The sequence below is a fragment of the Neoarius graeffei genome, chromosome 10, assembly GCF_027579695.1.
Source record: "Neoarius graeffei isolate fNeoGra1 chromosome 10, fNeoGra1.pri, whole genome shotgun sequence".
In the NCBI taxonomy this organism is placed as follows: Eukaryota; Metazoa; Chordata; class Actinopteri; order Siluriformes; family Ariidae; genus Neoarius; species Neoarius graeffei.
In genome coordinates, this window is record NC_083578.1 from 42,577,812 (window position 1) to 42,599,106 (window position 21,295).

Consider the following 21,295-nt stretch of genomic DNA (forward strand, 5'->3'; position numbering starts at 1 on the left):
CTCTTTGCACAATCTCTCTAAGTCATCCTGGGTCCTCTCCGATGCACTCTCCTCTTCAGCTCACCCCACAGGTTTTCAATTGGGTTGAGGTCTGGGGACTGAGATGGCCATGGGAGGAGCTTGATTTTGTGTTTCGTGAACCATTTTTGTGTAGATTTGGCCACATATTTAGGTTCATTATCTTGCTGAAAGACCCAGTGATTACCCATCTTCAGCTTTTGGGCAGAGGCCACCAGATTTTTATTTAAAATGTCCTGGTATTTCAAAGAGTTCATGATGCCATGCACCCTAACAAGGTTCCCGGGGCCTTTGGAAGAGAAACAGGCCCACAGCATCACCAATCCTCCCCTATACTTCACAGTGGGCATGAGGTGCTTTTCCGCATACTCATCTTTTTGTGTTACGCCAGACCCACTTAGTGTTTGTTGCCAAAAAGCTCTATCTTGGTCTCATCTGACCAAAGCACATGGTCCCAGTTGAAGTCCCAGTACTGCTTAGCGAACTCCAGATGTTTACGTTTATGCTTGTAAGTGAGAAAAGGCTTTTTCTGTGCATGCCTCCCAAACAGCTTGATGGCATGTAGATGGCGCCTGATGGTTGTTATGGAGACTTTGTGACCCCAAGATGCTACTCTTTGATGCAATTCTCTAACAGTGAGCTCTGAATAACTTTTTACCTTTCTTACCATCCTCCTCACTGTGTGTGCTGGCAAGGTAAACTTGCATCCTCATCCAGGCTTGTTTGCCATTGTTCCAGTTGTTTTAAACTTCTTGATGATTCCTCTGACTGTAGATATGGGCAGGTGTAGGCAAGTGTCTATTTTCTTGTAGCCATTGCCTGACTTATGAAGGTCGATACACATCTGCCTTACTTGAATGGTGTGTTCTCTTGTCTTTCACATGTTGAAGAGTGGATAAGGGAAATAGGCCTCTGTGTCACATCATATTTATACCCCAGGGAAACAGGATGTGATGAATTATTAATTAAAGGTTCCTAGATACTGTGATCAACTTTATAAACTACAGTAGAAATGACAGAAATGCTTCAATTACATTTATTTTCTCGGAATTGTGGTTGCCAATAATTGTGGAACTGGTGACTTTTGAAAAATAATTATTTCTTAGTTAGGGATTTTTTTTTTTTTTAATTTTTTAAATTCACTTGAGTTAAGGGTTACATTTTTCTACAATTTTCAGTGTGAGATTATGCTTCTGCAATAAAAATTTAATTTATTTTAAGGCTTTTAACATGTCTTAACCAGGGGTACCAATAATTGTGGAGGGCGCTCTGTGTGTGTGTGTGTGTGTGTGTGTATATATATGTGTGTGTATATATGTGTGTGTGTGTGTGTATATATGTGTGTGTATATATGTGTGTATATATATATATATATATATATATATATATATATATATATATATATATATACACGCACAGTGCTCAGCGTAAATGAGTACACCCCCTTTGAAAAGTAACATTTTAAACAATATCTGAATGAACACAATTTCCAAAATGTTGACAAGACAAAGTTTAATATAACATCTGTTTAACTTATCGCAAAAAGTAAGGTTAATAATAAACTTAGATTACACATTTTTCAGTTTTACTCAAATTAGGGTGGTGCAAAAATGAGTACACCCCACAACAAAAACTACTACATCTAGTACTTTTTATGGCCTCCATGATTTTTAATGACAGCACCAAGTCTTCTAGGCATGGAATGAACAAGTTGGCGACATTTTGCAACATCAGTCTTTTTCCATTCTTCAACAATGACCTCTTTTAGTGACTGGATGCTGGATGGAGAGTGATGCTCAACTTGTCTCTTCAGAATTCCCCAAAGAAAATAATTTCTTTCCACCACAAAGGTGAAGGCTACAACAGGCCTAGACATTAAGCATTTACCACTGGTGGCCCATTGGGCCAGTGGAATTGAAAAGTTACTGGCCCAAATGGAAAATGTGGTGGCCCGAATGCGTGCAGTACCCGCATTTGGGCCACCACATTTCATACAGTTCATAATACACTATGATCATTGATCTTTGGCTAGAAAAGTAGACTTTAGGGGTATATGTTGTTGCTGAGTGCAGCGAGGCTGAAAGTTTTTGCAGAATATCCCTAAGCCACATCATTGTAGGAGGCAATAATCTCATCTCCATACAAAGTAGGGTCACATTTTCATGCCCCCCCCCCCATCAAGTAGTGTCACTTTTTCATGACCTCCCCCATAAATTCATAGCCCCCCCCATAAATAATAACCGCCCCCTAAAATTAAAAAGAGCCTTCTCAAGATTATTACAACTTATATTTTAATTTTGTACCTGAAAACAATACTGACAAAAGACAGTAACTCAGTCCAAATTACCAGCAATGGACTCAAAAACAGTCAAATCAGATTGAAATAAATATGTAAAATGTTTTTGCTTCTGAAAATGTGCACTGCACTGAAATAGCAATAAAGTCAATTTAAGGTTTATAGTTTAGTGCAATAGCTTTCCTCTTCCACACACTCATCTAAAATGCGTGCACATCCTGCTGCCATGGTGTCACCAAGTGTGTCTCGATGGTCATCTGAGACTTTGGTAAACTCAGCCTTTCTCTCCTCGATCTGGCGCTCGACCTCCTCCAGCTCTTGTTCTAGTTCCTCCTCGGTCGGCTGAGACTGGCGACCTTCCCAGACAGTGAAACCAGGGCGTCTAGAACGCTGACCAGAATTCCACCACCTGGTAACAGCAGAGTGAGCATCAAACTGGTCAAGACTAGGGCCTTCCAGGGTTAAATACAGGAGTCGATTCAGTTGGACTGTGGTCAGAGATGAACGCCAATCAGTCTTCACTCATTTTATGCACGAAAATCCCCTCTCACAGACTGCAGTACTCACTGCCATCACTAGGTATATTTCTGCAAGTATACCCAGACCTGCAAACTTCTTCAGATCAGCTAAAATTGAAAATAAAGACAAGTCTATCAATAATGTTTGTATTAGTTAGTTAATGAATGAATGAATGAATGAACGAACGAATGAACATTTTCAGTACAAAGGGGTATACGTTGCCAGATCAAATTGTCAATTAAGAACAAAATGAATAAACAGTTATAAATACAGCACCTCCAATGAAGGATATATTTTGAAATGTATATTTATTTTTTTCTATTAAACAAAGACTCACCTCTCTGTAGAATTTCTAGGAGTGTTTCCCTAAGGGGCACTTTCCTGTTACGGCAGAATGCCTTGTATAAACGGTATTCCCCAAGAACTGACTCTACATCTGTTCCCTCAGAGTCTAGCAGTTTCTGCTAGTGGTAGCAGAGGTCCATAATGTCCTCTTTCCCATGCAGAACATATGCTTCCTTATCCTCAACCTTTGGCCACAAGCTGTAATCAAGTGCTCTAAATTTCGAGATTATGCTGCCTGAATAAATGTCCCCAAGACGTGACTGTACGTGTGTAATCATGACATCTGTAAATAGAATTTTAAAAAATTAATGTGCAATGTTAGGTGCAGTGGTAATGTGACATGGTCATGGCCAACAAAACACAGAAATAGAGATTTAATATTTGAATAAAACTTTGAGCTTTTTATGAAGTAATTGGATACAGTTATGCAACCAAATCATTTCTTCGAAAATAAACTTGAACTTGAATAATTACTGGTAGAGATTGACTTTATTTCTATATCTTACTCAAAAAGTTTTTACTCAATTTACCTGTTATTTCTTTCCTTTCTGTGGCTAACGTGTTGTTTACTTGTATAATGGTCTGTCAACGCTACACTAGATATTACTTGTGACTGCATGACCCCAGGATCGAGAGAGATTTCAACCAGGCCATCACTGCATGCCTCTTGGTACTGTACAGCTTCACCTTCAACAATTCATCAATATTCATCAATTATTTTAGCAACAAAATAAATGTGTATTTTGTCCTGCAAAAAATAACTGATAATATATGAACACTGTCTTATCACAAGTCATTCAATGAATACCTGATATACATGTATATTAATTTACCAGGAGTCAGTGCATCCAGTTGAAAATTCTGGCTAAGTGTTCTGAGCACATCCAGAGCATCACACATGAAATGCATGAATTGGACATTCATGCAGTCTTTGAGGTACCGCAGGATGTTCTTTGCTCTCCCCTGGACAGCTGCTGATGGCTGTGGAGTCCTCTCTGGACTTATCTGGTCCTCAAAGTGGGTGACAAACACAGAGTAACTTGAGCATAAAATCTGGAAAAAATAATATATAATAAAATATTATGAAATACTCCTTGACAGATTAAGGACTCTTATAAGGAGTAAAATACTTTGAGTTTCAAAAATTATCTTGTGAGCCTGTATAGCTAGTTGGTAAACAATAAAATATGTTTAAATCAAATCAAAAGTTTTGAAAATATATTTTGAACAATCACTTCCTCTACTGACATGCTGCAGTGATGGCCTGTATCAATAATAAAATGTACCTTTGTAGCTTTGTGAATATATGGAAGCCACCTGGCACCCTTGAGGTTGGTTGGTTTCAGCACTTTTTCTTCTAGCGCCTCTGCTAACATTCTCAGTTCTCGTAATGCCTTTGGAGAATAGTGATACTGTTCATGCAAAATACCAGCACCTGACGAGGGAAAATAAGAACATCATTAAAGTATCATTAAAGTATATTTATCAATATTTTATACCAAGGCAACACTAACTTTTTTAAATTATATATTTTTACACGGCGGCACAGTGGTGTAGTGGTTAGCGCTGTCGTCTCACAGCAAGAAGGTCCGGGTTCGAGCCCCGTGGCCGGCGAGGGCCTTTCTGTGTGGAGTTTGCATCTTCTCCCCGTGTCCGCGTGGGTTTCCTCCGGGTGCTCCGGTTTCCCCCACAGCCCAAAGACATGCAGGTTAGGTAAACTGGTGACACTAAATTGACCGTAGGTGTGAGTTTGAATGGTTGTCTGTGTCTGTGTCAGCCCTGTGATGACCTGGCGACTTGTCCAGGGTGTACCCCGCCTTTCGCCCGTAGTCAGCTGGGATAGGCTCCAGCTTGCCTGCGACCCTGTAGAACAGGATAAAGCGGCTGGAGATAATGAGATGAGATATTTTTACACTATTGTGAACATATTTTTTAATACTTTGAAATTTTTCTTTCATATTTGCTCAAACACTTTTTATATATCAAAAGTCAAATCAAATCATTATAGACATTGTTAAAGTTTTGAAACTTGAACCTTTACCTCCTGTAAATGCTTTAACTTGGCATTCTCCTTGACTGCATCTGTGATGCCCAATTCCAGCCGGTGGGCAATACAATGTATTGCAAGGAGATAGTCAATCTCACGTTTCAGTTGGGCTGCAACCCCATTTTTCTGACCCATATTTACCGCAGCACCATCAGCGCACAAGAATACTATTTTCTTCTTCCAGTCCGCAATGTTGGCTTCAAGAAAGACTGAAATGAAAAATAATATACCTGTAATAACATCCATCTAGATATACCGTATTTGGTACACCATCTAGACAAGGGGGTTGTACTGAACATTATAATATTAAATGAGACTTACCAGTATCTATAGCAGACAGGACTCCCTGAGCATTTGCGTGTTTGATATCCTCAATCCCCAGGTAATATTGTAGGACACCCTTGTTCTCATTGAAAAACTTGACATAAACAATCTCATTCTCGAGGTTGCTACTGTCGGTCACTCCATCAATCATGACACTCATAAACCTGGCAGATTTTAATTGAGTGATGAATTCTTCGCGCTCCTGGTTGTAGATGTCCACTGTGAACCTACAAGATTAGAAATAGAAGAAATAACCTTTATATGTATTGTATGTATAATAACCAGCTTTCAGGACTTTTACTGAAACACAAATTTCCAAATTCAATGAAGATTTTCCAATCTATAATTAATCATTGGGCAAATAGTTTATCAGATGATAATAATTGAAATTCAGAATATAAAATTTGTCTAATTAAACTTTCATTCACATTTTAATGTGACAGTTAGTATCTTACCTTGCACAGGCTCTGTCGGACTTGTACCATTTTGGCATGTCTGATCCAGTTCTTGTGTTAAGATCAATCAGATCTGGGTAGTCTGTGGAAGGCTTTTCTTTATTTACGATGTAGTAGGCAACGTGGAACATGTTTTCCATCTGTTGGTGGAACTTGGGGTCGATATCTCCATTTCTGTGAATTCCTGTCAAAACTCTAGGCTTTCCATTCTCCGCCTGAGTCTCTGCTTTCTCTCTCTGTTCACACATCTTGTGTGACAAACTCTTCTGATGGGGATCAAACCCAGTGCATCGCTCCGCTAGCTGGCCCTTGTACAGTATTGAGCTTCTGAAAAGATTAAAAATCCAATGATGTAAAAAGTAATACAGATCTTGTTTTATCTTTTTTTGAACTCCCTCCAGTTGTTTTCACCTTTTGAACAGCCACTAAAATAACCGAATCTGAAAGAAAAATATTTTGATCAGCAGTCTGTGGATTACCTGAAAAGGCTGAATATGAAATAAATAACATGCCAACCTACTGCTACTGGGGTAACAAAACCACTAGAATCTACCAAATACTAGAGATATTTGTATTTTTTCACACACATTCCTCACCTCTGTTCACAAAAACTAAAAAAAAAAGGCGATTTTCTTGCAAACTTGTAATAACTTTTACCTAGCACATGTTCTCATTGAATTTTCTTGTTATTCCACAACGTTTCAATTAAAAAAATATATATTTTTGAGACATATTCCTCACCTCTGTTCACAAAAACTAAAAAACATGGCTTTTTTCTAGCAAACTTGTAATAACTTTTAAACTGGTGCATGAAATCATACCAGATTGTCTACCAGGACCAGGCATAAATACTCACTTGTCAGCGACATCAGGATATTTCCTGCAGATTGAACACCGTACGGTGTTTGTCTCGGCGTCATGGTGCTGCCATCTTTGTGTCCATGAGGGTACGAACTTTCTCTTTCTCTCATACGCTGCCTTCCTCTCCTTCACTACTTAATCTGGCAGCTTTCTTTTTGCCCCAGTCCCCTTGGCAAACTGTTTACCTGGCCTTTGGCCAGGTTGGGGAGCATGGAGTTTGAACATATTTGAAATTCACCATTCTGATGGTCTCCTTGCCGCAACAGTCTTCATCTACAAGATGCTATTTTCCCGCCAAAATGACACTTCCAAACAGCGCTTCCGAACAGCGCCGAACATCTCCGAAGATGCACGAAGATGACACACTCCTGCCGCGGAGCGTGACGAAAACAAAAATGACGGACCTCATATCGAAAAGGTGCATTTTACGAACAATTTCTTCACAATTCTGGGTAAAATATGAGTAATAAAATTTAATTTGTATCGAAAACGTACTGGCCTGCCCGGGCCACTGTTTGGCCAAATTTAGTGGCACGAACTGGCCCGAAAGATGTACAAAACACCGCCGGGCCATCGGGCAAGTACTAATGTCGAGCCCTGCTACAAGATGATCAGCAAAGCTTTACTTAGTCAGAATACTGTAGCAAAAGTGGTACAAAAATTTAAGAAAGATGGAACTGCAAGCATCTCACACTGCTATTAATGGGCGCTGTGTGAGACGGCTGCCTCTCCAGTAGCTCTGTAGTTTTTAGCTCTTTAAACCTCTTTTTTTTTTTTTTCCACCTTTTTTACTTTCTGCTCTTCTTACAAAGACATAGTGTGTTTTACTATATAACATGGATATTTTTAACTTTAACACGCAACCAGGAGCCAGTTTTCTCACTTATTCGAGAGAGGAGCTGCTGGCCCTGAAAACAATGGGACGAGCCGGGATACGACACCCCATCCTGGCTGAGCTGAGGAGGAAACCCAGGGGCTGCAAAGCTGGAGCTAAGCTAAAGGCTAGGCTAGCAGACAACCGGTGGCGCTACAAACCATCCATTCCCTCCATTATCATGGGGAATGTGAACTCGCTGCCGAATAAAGTTGACGAGTTTTCTGCTCTGAACAACCAGGGGATTTACCGGGAGAGCAGCTTATTTATCTTTATGGAGACATGGCTAACACACCTTGTACAGGATGCTAACATGGACCTGCGGGGATTCACTGCTGTGAGAGCCGACAGAGACACTAACACATGCAGGAAAAGCAAGGTGGGGGACTCATCATTTATGTTAACAACCGCTGGTGTAACCCGGGACATATCTCCGTAAAGACAGTTTTATGTTGCCCAGACTTAGAGCTGCTAACCGTTAGCCTGCGGCCATATTATCTGCAGAGGGAGTTCAGTCACGTGATCGCCATCTGTGTTTACATCCCTCCGAGGGCAGACGCAGCCGCTGCATGTGAGAGGATTCACTCTGTCACAGCAAGGCTGCAGACACAGCACCCTGAGGCATTTATCATAATTTCTGGGGACTTTAATCATGCTACTTTGGACTCTACTTTGGCTGCTTTTTACCAGGCTGTGGATTGTCCAACAAGGAACAACAGGACAATTGACTTGCTGTATGTTAATGTGAGGGATGCATACAGAGTCACACCAGAGTCATTGAGCGGACAGTGGAGAGGGCGAATGAGTTGAATTACTTTTTTAATCGGTTCAACCAGCCCACTTCCCCCCCACCCTCTCCCTCACTGCAGCCATCTCTCCTTCTTCCCTCAACACACCTCCCCCCAGTCATCACAGCAGCCCCCTCCTCCTCTCCCTCCCTCACCTCAACACAGTCTCCTCCATGCATTACTGCAGACCAGGTCAGAGGTCAACTGAGGAAGCTTCACCCCAGGAAAGCAGCAGGTCCAGACAAGGTGTGTCCCCGACTACTGAAGACCTGTGCTGCTGAACTGGGTGAACCACTCCAACGCATCTTCAACCTCAGCCTGCAGCTGGGGAAAGTGCCCACCCTCTGGAAGACATCATGCATTGTTCCAGTTCCCAAAAAGAATCGGCCCAGCGAGCTGAACGACTTCCGACCGGTGGCACTCACTTCACATCTGATGAAGATGTTGGAGCGGCTCTTCCTCAGCCTCCTCAGACCCCAGGTACAACATGCCCAGGACTGTCTGCAGTTTGCGTACCGGGCAGGTGTTGGTGTGGAAGATGCCATCCTTTACCTGCTACACCGAGCCCACTTGCATCTGGATAAGAGAAATGGCACAGTGAGGATCCTCTTCTTGGACTTCTCGAGTGCCTTCAACACCATCCAGCCCCTATTGCTTCAGGACAAACTGAACAGGATGCGAGTGGACCCCTGCCTGGTCACCTGGATCTCTAGCTACCTCACTGACAGGCCGCTGTATGTCAGGCTGAAGAACATCACGTCTGACAATGTGATTAGCAGCACCGGAGCACCCCAGGGCACGGTGCTGGCCCCTCTTCTCTTCACCCTATACACCGCGGACTTCTGCTACAACTCGGAGCTGTGTCACATTCAGAAGTTTGCCGATGACACAGCCATCGTTGGGTGCATCAGTGATGACAGAGAGGAGGAGTATAGGAGCCTGGTGAGGGACTTTGCTGTGTGGTGCAACAGGAACCATCTGCAGCTCAACACCTCGAAGACCAAGGAGCTGGTCATTGACTTTCGGAGGTCCAGACCAAGGTCACGACCAGTTCTGATCGAGGGAGTCGAGGTGGAGGCTGTGGATTCCTACAAGTACCTGGGGCTGTGGCTGGACAGCAAGCTGGACTGGACTTACAACACCAACCACTTGTACAGGAAGGGACAGAACAGGCTATACTTCCTGAGGAGGCTGTGGTCCTTTAACATCTGCAGGAAACTCCTGTGGATGTTCTGTCAGTCTGTGGTCGCCAGTGTCCTGTTTTACACTGTGGTGTGCTGGGGGGGGGGGCAGCACATCCAAGAAGGACACATCCAGGTTGGACAAACTGATCAGCCAGGCCGGCTCTGTGGTTGGCATGAAGCTGGACTCTGGTGATGGTGGCAAAGAAGAGGTCTATGGACAAACTATTGAACATCATGGACGATGCCAGTCACCCTCTGCACACTGTCATCAGCAACTAGATGAGCCTGTTCAGTGACAGAATGCTCCTTCCCAAGGGCAGGACGAACTGACTCAATGGGCAATGTAAAGTGCAATATCTCTCCTACCGCCCCCCCTTCTCCCCACCTTTCCCCCCCTCCTTCCTCTCTTCCCCATATCTTATTCTTTTTATGTGTATCTGTAAAACTTTATTTTAATTTATCTAGAAGTTTTCTCTATTTCTTTTCTCTGTTTACCTGTAATGATGCTGCTGGAATCTTAATTTCCCTAAGGGAACCCGCCCAAAGGGATCAATAAAGTTTTATCTAATCTATCTAATCTCACAGAGACGTCCAGGTCGTCCATGGAAGTTAACACCTCGACAGGAGCGTCTTCTGATGAGAAGGGTTGAAGAAAATTGGCATGCAAGTTCACTGCGGTAATCTAAAGAAGTAGAAAGCCAAACTGGGGTGACTATTTCCCATGACACAATACGGTGTACACTGCAGAGGAATGGCATGCATGGATGCCGTCCACGAAAGAAGCCTCTTCTAAAGCCCAGGCACAAAAAAGCCCACCTAGAGTTTGCCAGGGCCCATGCTGACAAAGATGAAGACTACTGGGACTCTATACTCTGGAGTGATGAGACCAAGATAAATGTTTTTGGAACTGATGACTTCAAAACTGTATGGCGTTGCAAAGGTGAGGAATACAAAGAAAAATGCATGGTGCCTACAGTGAAACATGGTGGTGGCAGTGTCCTTATGTGGGGCTGCATGAGTGCTGCTGGTGTCGGGGAGCTGCATTTCATTGATGGCATCATGAATTCACAGATGTATTGCTCTATACTGAAAGAGAAGATGCTACCATCACTCCGTGCCCTTGGTCATCGTGCACTTTTCCAACATGACTAAACACACATCTAAGACCACTGTTGGATTTCTGAAGAAGAACAGGGTGAAAGTGATTCAGTGGCCAAGTATGTCTCCTGATCTGAACCCAATCGAACGCATATGGGGAATTCTGAAGAGACAAGTTGAGCATCACTCTCCATCCAGCATCCAGTCACTAAAAGAGGTTATTGTTGAAGAATGGAAAAATATTGATGTTGCAAAATGTCGCCAACTTGTTCATTCCATGCCTAGAAGACTTGGTGCTGTCATTAAAAATCATGGAGGCCATACAAAGGTACTAGATGTAGTAGTTTTTGTTGTGGGGTGTACTCATTTTTGCACCACCCTAATTTGAGTAAAACTGAAAAAATGTGTAATCTAAGTTATATTATTAACCTTACTTTCACGTTATAAGTTAAACAGATGTTATATTAAACTTTGTCTTGTCAACATTTTGGAAATTGTTTGTGTTCATTGAGATATTGTTTAAAGTGTTACTTTTCAAAGGGGCTGTACTTATTTATGCTGAGCACTGTGTATATATGTGTGTGTGTGTGTGTGTGTGTGTGTGTGTGTGTGTGTGTGTGTGTAAAACAAACTAACTTGGGAACAAATTTACATAGCCCACACCAGGGCAGACATAGACATAAAAAGGCTCTGTATCACCTGATACAATCAAAAACAGGTATGGTTATGTAACTTGATAGTGTTCAGGTAATTTAGTATTGATACAAGTGTTAATGCACAAATATATATAGACAGTATAGTCCCATCATGTTGCACAAATAAATGGAAAAAATGCATATATCTACATACATATAGAAATGCCAAATGTATCTAACAATGCAAATATACCATGGATAAAAATAACAAAAACGTTAACACACCCATGTGAAAATTTCATTATTCTTTGCAAAAAATTTTGTGGATCTGGTTGTCATTGTCTTGGCTGTGAAATTTTTTTTCTCTAGCTCTCTCACAGAAGCCTGTCTGTTTTGTGCCAAAATAGATAAGTATTTAGAGCCATCAATGATTCCCTCTATTTTGACTCAAGACCCAGTCCCAGCTGAAGTAAAGCAGCCTTATAACATGAAAATATTTTGGTAATTCTTTTGTACTCCTCTGGTACAAACCCCTGATTTGAGTATTTCAGAAACTACTGATCTCCTGACATTTTATGCATGATATAGTTTATACTTTACAACTATGGTGAGCAGAAAAGCATCTCAGAATGCACAACATGCTGAAGCTTGAGGTATATGAGCTGTAATGACAAAACCATATTGGGTACTGCTGTTCTAAAATACTTTCTGATTTTTTGACATGAACATTAACTGAAGCCCTAGGCCTGTATCTGCATGTTTGTTTGCCCCGCCCCATGATTAGTTGATGGATAATTGCAAGAGTTCCTATAAAATTTGTATTCAGGTTGGAATGTACAGATATGAGTGTGTTTTTGCAGTATATTGATTTACAATAGGTATTGCCATTTTCTTGTACTTATTATTTCATGTTTATTATTCTATGCCTTTTCAAGTGATGTGCTGCAGTTGAATTTGCATTTATTTGTGGAATGTGTTGTGATCATTTGAAACTAATATTTATATGCTTTGCTTGGCATTTAATTATTTATGGACTGTTGGTGGTAGATACTGTATATTTGTGCATTTTATGCTTGCATTTGTGATTTTGGTACTGTTTTACTTCAGCTGTCGTGTCAGCTAACTTGTGAGATGCATTCTGTTCACAAAATATTCTATTCTGTTTCACAAAATCAGTATATACATATATTTGCCATTCTTTTACAACATCTCTAGAATTAATAAACCATCATTTATTACCCAGTTAATAGAAACCCAATATACATCTCCACATAATGCAGTGCCTCTTATTTTAATTTAGTTTTGAGCATTTTGTGTTTATCTGCTTGAAATTAGCTAGTGTCATACTTGGGTTTCTTGGATTGTTTAAAATTACCAAAAGTTTAAGCAAGTGTTGTTCCTTTAATGGTTACCTGTTATGGATATTACAACAAACACCCATAGCTTATTTATTTTTCAAGAACAGTTTTTTCTAATTTGTAGTAGATTTTTAATTTGTGGCAATGAGATGATGCTGGACTGCTTAGATTAAAATGATCAAGAATGTGGGTTAGAGAGACCATGTGAACTAAACCTGATCACCTAAACTATTTTGTCTCCATGTCTCCATCTGAGCAAGGCATTAAATGCAAAGAACGTTCCCCACAATGGCAATGAAAATCCCACCCAAAGGTACAATGAGTATGACTGCAGCAGACAAGGCTAGCTTAAAAACTACTCTACTGCTCACGTAAACCCTGAGCGCAACTACACCTGCAAGATCGCCAATTGCAGCCTGAGCCCAGAGCTGAAACTTAGGCCAGAGTCTGAACCAGACACTCCCACCAGACCAGACAGAAAAAGACTCAAAGGTGACTTGACACTTTCAGACTTGCAATACAACATTGCTGCAATTATTGAGCACACTGATAACTTAAAAAGTATGATTAAACATAAAACTGTCAGCATTGATGCCTTGAAAAAAATCAATTGATTTCATATGCACCAAAATTGGTTGCCTGAAAACTGACATGACATCAGTGAAAAGCACATATGAGAATAATGTCCAGAGGTTGTCAGTTGGAGTTGCGAATCAACAAGGCTGAGAGATGCCAGTGGAGGTGGAACCTAAGACTCCACGGTGTCCCTGAAAGCATGCCTGAAAACATCAAAAACAGTTATTGATATTTGCTGTGCCGTTGTCGAAGAGTGTCATGCAAATATCGAGGAAAAGCTCGACATCATTCATTGTCTTGGTCACTGTAATGACGAGCAGAAAAGACAGAGGACAACCATCATTTGTTTCTCTAACAGATCTATGCAGGACCTGGTGTGGAGGAAGGCAAACGACTGCAGTTTTCTCAGAGAACAACCTGTGTTTTACAGAGGATCTTACTGCTGCTGATAAAGCTCTGCGGAAGAAGCTGTGGCCATTGATTGACGCCGCTAAGAAAGAAGGGAAGAAAGCCCACTTTGCTGGGACCCACGTGATTATAGAAGGGAAGGAGGTTCGTCCAACATCAGCTCTACTAGAAGCATAACCGTCTCCTGCAGAAATGGACACTAAAAGACCTCCCTGCTGGTAGATTTTAACGGCAATGTAGTTGCTTTTATATTGTTTGCATACAGGCACATAAGCTACATTCACAGACATGCGTGCACACACTGCTCATCAGCACAGTCTAAAATACATGCATACACAATGCTATACACCTTCTAGTTCTTTACACTGGTCCCTGAAAAATTTGGTTAAGTTGTTCTTGATCAGACATATATTTGTTCTTGCAAAGGGACAAAAATTGTTCATGTTGGTTACAACTCATCTCACACTTCTTACACTGTCTATCAATTGTTTCTCTTAATGCCAGGGATTTAAGAGACTATGTTTAGCGCAAAACTTTATTCTTATTTGCAAAACAGCAGAAATTTGATTTTTTTTCAAGAATCACATTCTGTGATAAATGATGTTTCTTTTTGGAAATCTCAGTGGAGAAATGAAATATGGTTTTTCACAAGGTTCAGAAAGATGTGCAGGGGTAGTGATTCTTAAAAATGACTTCAGTGGAGTTATCTTGTACTCAGAAAATGACCCTGATGGCTGCTACTTGCTGCTAATACAGTACTTAATATTGTTAATATTAGTCTAGTTCCCGCATATATATGGGTATAACACCAAATCTGAAAAATAACTTCTTGTTTGATATGCTGAAAACCCACCTGTTATATTGGATATCCAAATAGCCCAATTTACAGTTTTTAATAAGTGGTGATTTCAACATTGTCTTAAATAGTTCCTTAGGCAGATGGCCTCCAAGTACAGACAAGTCCCCTCCTTCTAATCTGACTACTTTCACACACAAATTCAATTTAATTGATCTATGGGGGGGGAGAGAAAATTACAATGCTAAACTTTATACATGGAGCAATAAAGCTCACACATCTATGTTACACATAGATTACTGGTTAATTTCTGATTGCTTAGATAGAAATAACATTACTAGCAATATATTAACAACTCCACTAACAGACCATAAAGCTGTGGAGCTCCAGATATCTTTTAAGTCTAGTTACGCTCAGACTTTGAGGCTCTTACTGGAAACTCAATAATTCTCTCTTAAAGCATGGCTCAGTAATCAAGAGGATCAAAAAACTGATAAACTGTTTCTGGAACAAGGCAGTAATAGATAATTTTCACAGAAATTGGGAACTTTTTAAATTTGAGTTTTCAAAATTCTTAAGAGAATATGGGTCTGTTTTATCCAAAGCATGACAAGATGAGGAAACAAAGGTCATTACTAAAATAACTACCCTCACTCAAATTATGCCTGAAAATTTACCAGGAAAAGCCAGAGAAGATTTAACTTTACAGCAAGATTAATTATACAGAGAGAGAAAGCAGAAGGAGGCTTTATGAGGTCAAGAAGTAAATGGTTGGAGGAAAGGGAGCCACGATTAGACAGCTCCTGTAATAAATCCAATTTTATGAGGAAACTCAATGTCAACAGTGTCATCACTGACGACCCCCGTAAGATAGTTGATGATTGTTCAACATTTTACAGTAATCTGTATGTTACATTGAGATTGCAGCTAACAACATTTTTAGAACATCTCATGAACAATAAATCAATTTTGAATGACCGTAAAGATTTTTGTGATCGTCAAATAACTCTCAATGAAGTCCTGTTTGCCATCAATTGTCTTAAACTCAACAAATGTCCAGGCATTGATGGCCAAACCTCTGAATTTTACATTGCCTTCACAGAACAACTAGCCCCTTTCCTCCACAGTGTGTACACAAAAAGCATTAAAAATCAAACCCTCACTCCCACTTTAGCCCAAAGACTATTAACTCTCATTCCAAAGCCTAAGAAAGATCCACTTTACATTGATAATTGGGGGCCAACTTGCCTCCTTAACAATGATTATAAAATTCTAGCTCAGATTTTTGCCAAAAGAATAAAAATGGTCTTGGATCAAATTATTGATGAAACCCAAACTGGTTTCATGAGGAACAGGCACATTTCTAACAACAGATTGGTAACGGACCTCATTGACTATGATAACCTTTGCGATGACGAGGCCAATATTTCAGGCCCAAGCACCGGAGGGGAAAGGCTTCTGGTGTCCACCAGAGGCCGCTAAGGCCCAATTGTTTTCATACGCATTCCTTATTAGGGCCTGAGCACCGAGGTGTACCGTAGGAGCAAAGCCCTATTGTTTTTGGCATGTTTTTCTCTCTCTCCTTCTTCTGCTTATTTTATATATAAAAACTCTCCTTCTCACCCCCGGGGGTGGGGGGGTGGTATCCATGTCATCCTCAAGCTCGGGTCCTCTACCAGAGGCCTGGGAGTTTGAGGGTTCTGCGCAGTATCTTCGATGTTCCTAGGACTGCGCTCTTCTGGACTGAGGCTTCAGATGTTGTTCCTGGGATTTGCTGGAGCCACTCTCCCAGTTTGGGGGTTACTGCCCCAAGTGCCCCCACTACCACGGGGACCACGCAACCCTTGACCCTTCCGTTCCAGCTGCTCTTTCAACCCTTGATACTTCTCAATTTTCTCATGTTCCTTCTTCCTGATGTTGGCGTCAGCTGGGATCGCCACATCTATCACCACCACCCTCTTCTGCTCTTTGTCCATCACCACTATGTCCGGTTGGTTAGCCAGGATCTGTTTGTCAGTCTGGAAGCTGAAGTCCCACAGAACCTTGGCCCTGTTGTTCTCAGCCACCTTCTGTGGTATGACCCATTGGGACTTGGGTACTTCTATTCCATACTGGTTGCAGATGTTCCTGTATACTATCCCAGCCACTTGGTTGTGCCTCTCCATGTACGCTGATCCAGCTAGCATCTTACACCCTGCTACTATGTGCTGGACTGTTTCAGGGGCTTCTTTGCACAGTCTGCATCTTGGGTCTGATCTACTCTGGTAGATCCTGGCCTCTATGGCTCTTGTGCTTATGGCCTGTTCTTGTGCTGCCATGATTAGTGCCTCTGTGCTGTCTGTCAGTCCTGCATTATCCAGCCACTGGTAGGATTTCTTGATATCAGCCACTTCCTCTATCTGACGGTGGTACATACCATGTAGGGGTTTGTCTCTCCAGGTTGTCTGTTCCTCCTCCTCCTCTGCACTCTCATCAGGGTTCTGCTGCCTGAGACATTCACTTAGCAGTTCATCCTTTGGGGCCATCTTTCTGATGTATTCTCGGATTTTCGATGTTTCATCCTGGACCGTGGTCTTGATGCTCACTAGCCCTCGGCCTCCGTCTTTCCGCTTAGTGTATAGTCTCAGGGTGCTGGACTTGGGGTGGAACCCTCCATGCATGGTGAGGAGCTTTCTAGTCTTGATATCTGTGGCTTCTATCTCCTCCTTTGGCCAGTTTATGATGCCAGCGGGGTATCTGATGACTGGTAGTGCGTACATGTTGATGGCTCGGACCTTGTTCTTACCATTCAGCTGACTTTTCAGGACCTGCCTTACTCTCTGGAGGTATTTGGCTGTGGTTGACTTCCTTGTGGCTTCTTCATGGTTTCCATTAGCCTGTGGGATGCCAAGGTACTTGTAGCTGTCTTGGATATCACCTATGTTGCCCTCTGGTAGGTCAATCCCCTCAGTCCGGATCATCTTGCCTCTCTTTGAGACCATCCGGCCACACTTGTCCAATCCGAATGACATCCCTATGTCATCGCTGTAGATCCGGGTGGTGTGGATCAGCGAGTCTATTTCTCGCTCGTTCCTGGCATACAGCTTGATGTCATCCATGTAGAGCAGGTGGCTGATTGTTGCCCCACTACGGAATCGGTACCCGTAGCCGCTCTTCGTGATGATCCGACTGAGGGGGTTCAGGCCTATGCAGAACAGCAGTGGTGATAGCGCATCTCCTTGGTATATGCCGCACTTGATGTTGACTTGGGCAATGGGTTTTGAGTTGGCCTCTAGGGTTGTCTTCCACATTTCCATTGAGTTCTGGATGAAGGTCCTTAGGTTCCTGTTGATCTTATACAGTTCCAGACATTCCAGTATCCATGTGTGTGGCATTGAGTCGTAGGCTTTCTTGTAGTCAATTTTTGCTGCAATGATGCCTGACAGGGCCTTCCATGTTGTGCAGAGACAAGTAATTGGCCGGTAGTTGGATGGGATGGGTCCCTTCTGGGGGTCCTTCATGATTAGGACTGTCCTGCCTTGGGTTAGCCATTCTGGGTGGGTCCCATCCCTCAGCAGCTGGTTCATCTGTGCTGCTAGGCGTTCATGGAGTGTAGTTAGCTTCTTCAGCCAGTACGTATGGATCATATCGGGGCCTGGTGCTGTCCAGCTCTTCATCTTTGACACTCTTTCTTGGATGTCTGCCATTGAGATGGTTACTGGTTCTTGTTCTGGGAGGTTGCTGTGGTCAGCTCTTAGGTCCACTAACCATTGGGCATCGGTGTTGTGATGCCGTTCTTTCCCATATGTCTTTCCAGTATTTTTCCACCTCAGCTCTTGGTGGGTCTGACCGGTTGTTGTTCCCCTGCCACTGAGAGTACACCTTGGCTGGTTCAGTGGAGAACAGCTTGTTTATTCTCCTGGCCTCTCCCTCCTTGGTGTATCTCTTCAACCGGGTGGCCAGAGCTGTTAGTCGCTGTTTGGCAGTTTCGAGTGCCTCTGGTATGGAGAGTGAGTTGTACTTCCTGGGTGCCCCTTTATTCACCATGTTCCCTTTCTGTAGTTCAGCTAGCTGGCTAACTTCTCTCCGTGCTGCCTTTATCTTGGCCTCTAATCGTCTCTTCCAGTATGGTGGATACAGTATGGTGGATACTGTTTATGTCCCGAGCCCACCTTGTGTCCAAGCATCTCCATGATTACTGTTGCTGTACTGTGTATCAGCTTGTTGGTCTCAGTGATGGTTCTTGTGGAGATTGTCTTCAGAGCAGCATTCACATCTACTAGTAGATCTTCTGAAGGTACTTGGCAACTCAGCTTCGGTATTCGTCGGGGGCTCCAGGTTTCCAGTTGGGTCACGATCTTCCTTCTCAGGTCAGCAGCTCTTGTGTTGAGGCTGTTAGGTGTTGGGGCTTGGTACCCAATCTCTGGTTGTGGGGATGACATCTCCCTGCTGACCTGTCTTCCTGGCTCCCCCTTGCCGTAGCATCGTTGTTGTATTTCATTAATCTCTAGTAGATAGTAGATAGTAGATTTCGATTACGGATGTTGGAACACTGGGCTAATAGCTGTTTATTTGTTAGCCTTGATTGTGGGTTTCGAAGTATCCAATGGTCCCACATTCGCTGCATGTATCCCCTCTCTCTGGGACTGCTTGTATAGTAGCATTCCAGCAACTCCGTATTTTCTGTCCTCGTCCATCGATGTCTTGTTCCAGTAGCCCATTTCTCATCAGTTTGCCCTGGTTCCCTAGCAACTGACGCAGACCTTGTTGACCCGGGCGACATCTGAGCCGACTCTATCAGTTATGTCTTCACTCATTCCTGAGGTAGGCTGATATATCATGAGGGGTCTTGCCTAAGGACCCTTACTGGATGATGTTTTGCCCCGACCGGGATTCGAACCCCGATCTCCTGCGTCATAGTCAGTGAGCATTACCACTGTACTATCCAGTGTGGATATATATATTCTCCACAGAAGAACCCATTTTTGAGGCACTTGCCATGCTCGAAAACTCACAAATTTTGGCAGACTAACCAATTGTGCGTAAGGTTACAAAGTTACACTGAGCAAGGGACTGGGCTTGGTCCTGGAGCTCTATAATGTCCCTGAGAACAAGTTATGGTTGAAATGAAGTTGCTCGGATAGGCACAAGATTTGGTGTGATCGATACTCTTGTGATACAAGACAAAGGTCACTTGATTGTATTTGACTCCGCCCAATAGGAAGTCAGCCATGCTGGATGGAATGTGGAATTTTGACATTTTCCCATGCTGTTTTGTGGGGCTTACAATGGGTAAAAACTCAAGAAATTTTGCTCGTCCATTTGTGCTATGATACTCTTTGAGGTGATAGAGTAAATTAGTCTAGGTGGGCTTCATTAACTCCATAGCGCCACCTAGTTCAAAAATACAGATTTGACACCCTGTAAATATTCGAAAACTCATGAAGTTTGGTACCCCTGTCAGTCATGTGCACCACTACTCTGCCGTAGGGACTTTACCCCAGGTGTGTCTGAGGGACTCCATAGAGCCCCCATATGACATTGAGAGTCCTGCCCAGTATATAGTTTCACCGATCCATGTCAAATTTCGTAGGTCTGTGGAGTACCCCGAGCCGAACAAAATTGCCTATACATTGCATCAACCATACTCAATAGGAAGTGAGATATTTTTGGTTTTGTGCATTTTGACACGTGTTACGTTTTAATGAACTCCTCCTAGGCAGTTTGTTGGATCCATGCCATATTTGGTATACTTCATGTCAAGATGTTGCTAATGTAAAATTGCAAAGGGTTTGGGCCGTATTGTTTTCGGCATGTTTTTTTTTTTTCTTCTCATTATTTTTCTATAATTACAGATTTGACACCTTGGAAATATTAGAAAACTCAAATTTGTGCACTTGTGAAAATAGGGCAAAAGTTTATTATTCTTAGGTTATTTGCCTTGGGTGAAGCTAGAAGACACCATAACGCCCCCTAAAAGATTAGATTCAAATTTATCGCTTTGGATGCCACAATGAGACTCCTGGCCGGTATGTAGATTCACCAAATCCATATCAAATTTTGTAGGTGTGTGGAGTACCCCGAGACGAACAAAATTGCATATACACTGCATCAGCCAGATTCAACAGGAAGTGAGATTTTTGGTTTTGTGTGTTTTGACACGTTACATTTTAATGAACAGCTCCTAGGCAGTTTATTGGATCCATGCCATATTTGGTATACGCCATGTCAATATGTTGCTGATTTTAAATTGCGAAGGGATTTGCTATTATATTGCAAGATGTTGAAATGGCGAACCAATACATTTGTCATGCCACACAAACAGGAAGCATGTAAAAAATTTACCATGCATTGCTTGATATGGCTAAAAATTCACAGGGTATAGGATATGATGGTTCTGATGATATCCCCATGCCCAATTTGACCCTCTGGTATAGCGCCACCATTTGGACTGGGACAGTAATTATTCAATTGCCTAAAATCTTTGATTCATGAAATTTGGTACTCACATCAGTTCTGGCCACTGCTTCTCAGGGATAGAGGCTTGGTCCCGGGTGTATCCAGTGGACTCCATAGTGCCCCCACATGTCATTGAGACTTCTGCCCGGTATATAGTTTCACCTATCAGTGTCAAAATTGTTAGGTGTGTGGGGTGCCCCAAGATGTACAAAACTGAAATACACATTGTTTTATTCAATTGACTTGCGACAGGATTTGTGATATCTTTCATGATG

The 21,295-nt window shown here is 42.2% G+C and overlaps 1 protein-coding gene across 9 annotated transcripts in view; it reads left to right on the forward strand.

Moving 5' to 3' along the window:
* gucd1 (guanylyl cyclase domain containing 1) overlaps positions 1–21,295 on the forward strand; it is a 103,948-nt gene that overhangs the window by 62,931 nt on the left and 19,722 nt on the right. For 2 of the 9 annotated variants that reach the window (XR_009655505.1, XR_009655508.1), the window contains exons 7-8: positions 3,779–3,848; positions 4,015–4,195. The exons of 3 other annotated variants lie outside the window; for them this stretch is intronic. The gene's annotated coding sequence lies outside the window, so the exon portion shown is untranslated. Of the gene's footprint in view, positions 1–3,778; positions 3,970–4,014; positions 4,196–13,062; positions 13,415–13,736; positions 14,005–21,295 lie in introns of those variants that run through there. 4 more of the 9 variants (XR_009655506.1, XR_009655507.1, XM_060931807.1 and 1 more) reach the window with 4 other exon arrangements.